We start from the raw sequence: 7,500 nt of genomic DNA on the forward strand, positions 1-7,500 counted from the left end.
ATGGCTGCCTGCTCCTTTGGTTCACGATGTCCCCGCCGAAGGCGGCGAACTTTAAAGTACTGCAGCTCGAGCGCACAAGGTGCGCGGGGAATTGTTAGCGGCGCCGTGGTTGTGCTGGCGGTGACCATGGCTGCCTGCTCCTTTGGTTCACGATGTCCCCGCCGAAGGCGGCGTACTTTAAAGTACTGCAGCTCGAGCGCACAAGGTGCGCGGGGAATTGTTAGCGGCGCCGTGCTTGTGCTGGCGGTGACCATGGCTGCCTGCTCCTTTGGTTCACGATGTCCCCGCCGAAGGCGGCGTACTTTAAAGTACTGCAGCTCGAGCGCACAAGGTGCGCGGGGAATTGTTAGCGGCGCCGTGGTTGTGCTGGCGGTGACCATGGCTGCCTGCTCCTTTGGTTCACGATGTCCCCGCCGAAGGCGGCGTACTTTAAAGTACTGCAGCTCGAGCGCACAAGGTGCGCGGGGAATTGTTAGCGGCGCCGTGCTTGTGCTGGCGGTGACCATGGCTGCCTGCTCCTTTGGTTCACGATGTCCCCGCCGAAGGCGGCGTACTTTAAAGTACTGCAGCTCGAGCGCACAAGGTGCGCGTGGAATTGTTAGCGGCGCCGTGGTTGTGCTGGCGGTGACCATGGCTGCCTGCTCCTTTGGTTCACGATGTCCCCGCCGAAGGCGGCGTACTTTAAAGTACTGCAGCTCGAGCGCACAAGGTGCGCGGGGAATTGTTAGCGGCGCCGTCGTTGTGCTGGCGGTGACCATGGCTGCCTGCTCCTTTGGTTCACGATGTCCCCGCCGAAGGCGGCGTACTTTAAAGTGCTGCAGCTCGAGCGCACAAGGTGCGCGGGGAATTGTTAGCGGCGCCGTGGTTGTGCTGGCGGTGACCATGGCTGCCTGCTCCTTTGGTTCACGATGTCCCCGCCGAAGGCGGCGTACTTTAAAGTACTGCAGCTCGAGCGCACAAGGTGCGCGGGGAATTGTTAGCGGCGCCGTGGTTGTGCTGGCGGTGACCATGGCTGCCTGCTCCTTTGGTTCACGATGTCCCCGCCGAAGGCGGCGTACTTTAAAGTACTGCAGCTCGAGCGCACAAGGTGCGCGGGGAATTGTTAGCGGCGCCGTGCTTGTGCTGGCGGTGACCATGGCTGCCTGCTCCTTTGGTTCACGATGTCCCCGCCGAAGGCGGCGTACTTTAAAGTACTGCAGCTCGAGCGCACAAGGTGCGCGTGGAATTGTTAGCGGCGCCGTGGTTGTGCTGGCGGTGACCATGGCTGCCTGCTCCTTTGGTTCACGATGTCCCCGCCGAAGGCGGCGTACTTTAAAGTACTGCAGCTCGAGCGCACAAGGTGCGCGGGGAATTGTTAGCGGCGCCGTCGTTGTGCTGGCGGTGACCATGGCTGCCTGCTCCTTTGGTTCACGATGTCCCCGCCGAAGGCGGCGTACTTTAAAGTGCTGCAGCTCGAGCGCACCATGTGCGTGGGGAATTGTTAGCGGGGGCGTCGTTGTGCTGGGGGCTGACTGTCCCTAGTGGGTATAGGATAATGTTAATGTACGGGGATCGCTGGGCGGCACGGACTTGGAGGGCCGAAAAGGCCTGTTTCCGGCTGTATGTGTATGATATGATATGATATGATGCCTGCCTGCTCATTTGGTTCATGATGTCCACGCGGCAGGCGGAATATTTTAAAAGCACTGTTCTGTACGAAGTGCACAATGTCCGTTGGGGAAATGCAGCTGGGGGTCGGTCGACCGGCTGACGACGCCTGCCTGCCGATTTGGTTCACGATGTCCCCGCCGAAGGCGGCATACTTGAAAGTACCGCCGTTCGCGGCGCGCAATTTGCGGGGGGAGGAATTGTTAGTGCACGTCTGTGTGCTAGGTGACGATGCTTGCCGACTTGGTTCATGCCGTCCACGCCGAAGACGGCGCCGTTTAAAGTACTGCCGCTCGAGGTGCACAATTTGCGGGGGAATTGTTAATGGGCGTCGGCGTGCTGGGTGACGATGTGGAGATGTGGAACGCCGAGCCAGATCTATCTTATTTGTTTGCTTGGCCCACTGGACTTTGCATGGGCTTTGCAACACTGTGTGCTAGGTTAAATCACGGCCAATAGAGTGAGTGTTTTTAATGATCCTGATCTGATAAGGGGACTAGAGGTAAAAGAGCCGTTAGGAGGCAGTGATCACAACACGATAAGTTTTACTCTGCAAATGGAAAGGTAGAAGGGAAAATCGGAAGTGTCTGTATTACAGTATAGCAAAGGGGATTACAGAGGCATGAGGCGGGAGCTGGCCAAAATTGACTGGAAGGAGGCCCTAGCAGGGAAGACGGTAGAACAGCAATGGCAGGTATTCCAGGGAATAATGCAGAGGTTGCAGGATCAATTTATTCCAAAGAGGTGGAAAGACTCTAAGGGGAGTAAGAGACACCTGTGGCTGACAAGGGAAGTCAGGGACAGCATAAAAATTAAGGAGAGGAGGTATAACATAGCAAAGAAGAGTGGGAAGACAGAGGATTGGGACTCTTTTAAAGAGCAACAAAAGTTAACTAAAGAGGCAATGCGGGGAGAAAAGATGAGGTGCGAGGGTAAACTAGCCAATAATATAAAGGAGGATAGCAAAAGTTTTTTTAGGTACGTGAAGAGGGAAAAAATAGTCAAGGCAAATGTGGGTCCCTTGAAGACAGAAACGGGGGAATTTATTATGGGGAACAAAGAAATGGCAGACGAGTTAAACCGTTACTTTGGGTCTGTCTTCACTGAGGAAGATACACACAATCTCCCAAATGTTCTAGGGGCCGGAGAACCTAGGGTGATGGAGGAACTGAAGGAAATCCACATTAGGCAGGAAATGGTTTTGGGTAGACTGATGGGACTGAAGGCTGATAAATCCCCAGGGCCTGATGGTCTGCATCCCAGGGTACCTAAGGAGGTGGCTCTAGAAATAGTGGAAGCATTGGAGATCATTTTTCAATGTTCTATATAGATTCAGGATCAGTTCCTGTGGATTGGAGGATAGCAAATGTTATCCCACTTTTTAAGAAGGGAGGGAGAGAGAAAACGGGTAATTATAGACCAGTTAGTCTGACATCAGTGGTGGGGAAGATGCTGGAGTCAATTAGAAAAGACGAAATTGCTGAGCATTTGGATAGCAGTAACAGGATCATTGCGAGTCAGCATGGATTTACGAAGGGGAAATCATGCTTGACAAATCTACTGGAATGTTTTGAGGATGTAACTAGGAAAATTGACAGGGGAGAGTCAGTGGACGTGGTGTACCTCGACTTTCAGAAAGCCTTCGACAAGCTCCCACATAGGAGATTAGTGGGCAAAATTAGGGCACGTGGTATTGGGGGTAGGGTACTGACATGGATAGAAAATTGGTTGACAGACGGAAAGCAAAGAGTGGGTATAAATGGGTCCCTCTCGGAATGGCAGGCAGTGACCAGTGGGGTACCGCAAGGTTCGGTGCTGGGACCCCAGCTATTTACGATATGCATTAATGACTTAGACGGAGGGATTAAAAGTACCATTAGCAAATTTGCAGATGATACTAAGCTGGAGGGTAGTGTGAATTGTGAGGAAGATGCAATAAGGCTGCAGGATGACTTGGACAGGTTGTGTGAGTGGGCGGATACATGGCAGATGCAGTTTAATGTAGATAAGTGCGAGGTTATTCACTTTGGAAGTAAGAGTAGAAAGGCAGATTATTGTCTGAATGGTGTCAAGTTAGGAGGAGGGGGAGTTCAACGAGATCTGGATGTCCTAGTGCATCAGTCAATGAAAGGAAGCATGCAGGTACAGCAGGCAGTGAAGAAAGCCAATGGAATGTTGGCCTTCGTAACCAGAGGAGTTGAGTATAGGAGCAAAGAGGTCCTTCTACAGTTGTAGCGGGCCCTGGTGAGACCGCACCTGGAGTACTGTGTGCAGTTTTGGTCTCCAAATTTGAGGAAGGATATTCTTGCTATGGAGGGCGTGCAGCGTAGGTTCACTAGGTTAATTCCCGGAATGGCGGGACGGTCGTATGTTGAAAGGCTGGAGCGATTGGGCTTGTATACACTGGTATTTAGAAGAATGAGGGGGGATCTTATTGAAACATATACGATAATTAGGGGATTGGACACATTAGAGGCAGGAAACATGTTCCCAATGTTGGGGGAGTCCAGAACAAGGGGCCACCGTTTAAGAATAAGGGGTAGGCCATTTAGAACGGAGATGAGGAAGAACCTTTTCAGTCAGAGAGTGGTGAAGGTGTGGAATTCTCTGCCTCAGAAGGCAGTGGAGGCCAGTTCGTTGGATGCTTTCAAGAGAGAGCTGGATAGAGCTCTTAAGGATAACGGAGTGAGGGGGTATGGGGAGAAGGCAGGAACGGGGTACTGATTGAGAGTGATCAGCCATGATCGCATTGAATGGCGGTGCTGGCTCGAAGGGCTGAATGGCCGACTCCTGCACCTATTGTCTATTGTCTATTGTCTATAATCAACCACTTTATTTTGCCCGTCTTTGTGACTCCTCTTTGACACGTCGATCACCGCTGAGGCTGTTTTACCTGTTTCGCCTATGTACCGTAAGGTACACTCCTTACATTGAACTGCATACACCCCATTATTTCGCTCACGGGTTATCCTCTGTGCTATCCAGTCTCTCCTGTCACCCTGTTCTATGTTTTTGTCTATTACCCAGTGGGAGCAGGCCCCATATTGACATTAATTTGTAACCCTACTGCTCCCCTCGTCTGCTGGTTTTATCACCATCTCATGTTTATCCCTCAGCTCTGCCGTGGTCTCCCTCTCTTTTTTTCTGGTGAGGTTCGGCCTATCCTTTGTCATGGGCATATCCCAGGCTGTTTTAGTAACGTTCTTTTAAAACGTGTCGTGTTTGTTTGGCTTTACCCACGTTCCAGCATTAGAGGCCAATTTTTGCAATGTTTCCTGGGTGGGATTTGCCGGTTTTACAAATGGTGTCACTATCTCACCCTGCTTCCTGATACCCTTATGGGGTCGGCTCTGTTCTTGCAGAACCCTCGGGTGGTGCAGAGTCTGGGCCTTGTTATCAATATCTTGCCCTGCTTCCCGATACCCTTGCGGGTTCGGCTCTGTTCTTGCAGATCCCTCAGGTGGTGCAGAGTCTGGGCGGCATCGTCACCCAGCACACCGACGCCCACTGAAAATTACCCACGCACAGTGCGCGCCTGGAGCGGCAGTAGTTCAAACTACCCCTACCCCTACCCCTACCCCTACCGCTACCCCTACCCCTACCCCTAACCCTAACCCTAACCCTAACCCTAACCCTAACCCTAACCCTAACCCTAACCCTAACCCTAACCCTAACCCTAACCCTAACCCTAACCCTAACCCTAACCCTAACCCTAACCCTGACCCTGACCCTAATGCAGGCAGAGTTATTTATAAAGTGGCCCAGACTCTGCACCACCTGAGGGTTTTGTAACAGAACCAACCCCATAAGGGTTTCAGGAAGCAGGGCAAGATATTGATAACAAGGCGCAGACTCTGCACCACCTCAGGGTTCTGCAAGAACAGAGCCGACCCCATAAGGGCATCAGGAATCAGGGCAAGATATTGATAAAATGGCCCAGACTCTGCACCACCTGAGGGTTCTGCAAGAACAGAGCCGACCCCATAAGGGCATCAGGAAGCAGGGCAAGATATTGGTAACAAGGCCCACGGGGAAGGCGGCATACTTTGGGGTTATTTTGTAGTGAGTTTTGAAGGCATGTGCTAGTGTTACGCATACCGAGGGCGCGCAAAGTTCGGCGCGCCCGGGCCAAAACGCCTCTGCTGGCCGCGGCCGAGTCGGCCGACGGATTGCCACGGACTTGCTTGACGACCTGTCACTCTCCGTGCATCGGTTGCACGCCCGGTTCGTCCTTTCCATTTGTTTCATGATGTACACGCGGCAGGCGGAATATTTTAAAAGCACTGTTCTGTTCGAAGTGCACAATGGCCGTTGGGGCAATGCAACTGGGGGTCGGTCGACCGGCTGACGACGCCTGCCTGCCGATTTGGTTCACGATGTCCCCGCCGAAGGCGGCATACTTGAAAGTACTGCCGTTCGCGGCGCGCAATTTGCAGGGGGGAGGAATTGTTAGTGGACGTCTGTGTGCTGGGTGACGATGCTTGCCGACTTGGTTCATGCCGTCCACGCCGAAGACGGCGCCGTTTAAAGTACTGCCGCTCGAGGTGCACAATTTGCGGGGGAATTGTTATTGGGCGTCGGCGTGCTGGGTGACGATGTGGAGATGAGGAACGCCGAGCCAGATCTATCTTATTTGTTTGCTTGGGCCACTGGACTTTGCATGGGCTTGGCATCATTGTGTGCTACGTTAAATCACGGCCAATTGAGTGAGTATTTTTTATTCAACCACTCTATTTTGCCCGTCTTTGTGACTCCTCTATGACACGCCGATCACCGCTGACGTGTTAATCTGCGTGTTAGGTATCTCGGGGGTCAGTTGGACGGACAGATGTGTAAGGGTTTTGTTCGGAAGGATCGTTGAGTGTAAACGGTGAACGGGGGTTAAAGGCCCTGAGGTTTCAATCCTCTAAAGAATGTAAAAGGTCTGACGCGTTAGCTAGCAGCTAATGAGGTGAACCTAGCAGCTAATGAGGCTCTCTCTCTCTCACGGCCCCGGGACTCCCTCCCTCCCTCCTCCCTCTTGGAACCCTCCCTGCGTGGGGGGGGGGGGGGGGGGGGGGGGCACGAAGAAAAAGAGGGTATAAGAAGAATCCAGTGGAAGGAGTAGGGACTGGGGGCGAGGTCAGACAGCCTATCCGGCTAATAAAGCATCATGAGGTTAGGTATAAACTCTGATGACTGCATAAACTCGCCCCTAATGGGGGGGGGGGCACTCTCTCCCCCACCCCTCTCTCCCCAGTGCCACTCCCTCCGACCCCCCCCCCACTCTCTTCGTGTCGCTGGGCCCGCCCGGCACGGCCCCGAGGATCACTCCCCGCGCGGCAACGGGACACCGGGTCGCCGGGCCCGCAGGGTCGTCAGTCGGGCGGGGGGGGGGAGGGTGGCCATGCCAGCAGCAGGAGAGGTTTCCAACGAACCCGCGACCGCAGCAGGACCGCCCGCGGCAGACATTTGGACCCAGCGGGTCCGTTCGGGATGGTTGCCGGGCCCGCAGCAGAGGTTTCCTTCCACCCAACGGGGGGGGGGGGGGGGGGGCGGGGCTGCCCATCTTCCCGCTCGAAGCAACGGCCTCACCCTAACGGCCTCACCCTAACAACCCTCACCCTGACCCTAAACCGCTCGGTTCATGACTTCTCTCCGTTTGGTTCATGAATTCGCCATTTAGTTCACGACTTCTCCTGTTGGTTCCTGACTTCTACCTCGTGGTTCGTGATTCCGGCGGGTAGGTGGGGTGCCCGGATACTCTCGGCGAAAGGTGTTCAAGTGGCAACGGCGGTCCCGTAGATAAGACGGGTTCGGATGCTCGAGCGTGTCGAGTAAGCGCCGGATCGGCGCCGGGCGCCCCCGGCCGGC

The sequence above is a fragment of the Rhinoraja longicauda genome, unplaced genomic scaffold, assembly GCF_053455715.1.
Source record: "Rhinoraja longicauda isolate Sanriku21f unplaced genomic scaffold, sRhiLon1.1 Scf000100, whole genome shotgun sequence".
NCBI lineage: Eukaryota > Metazoa > Chordata > Chondrichthyes > Rajiformes > Arhynchobatidae > Rhinoraja > Rhinoraja longicauda.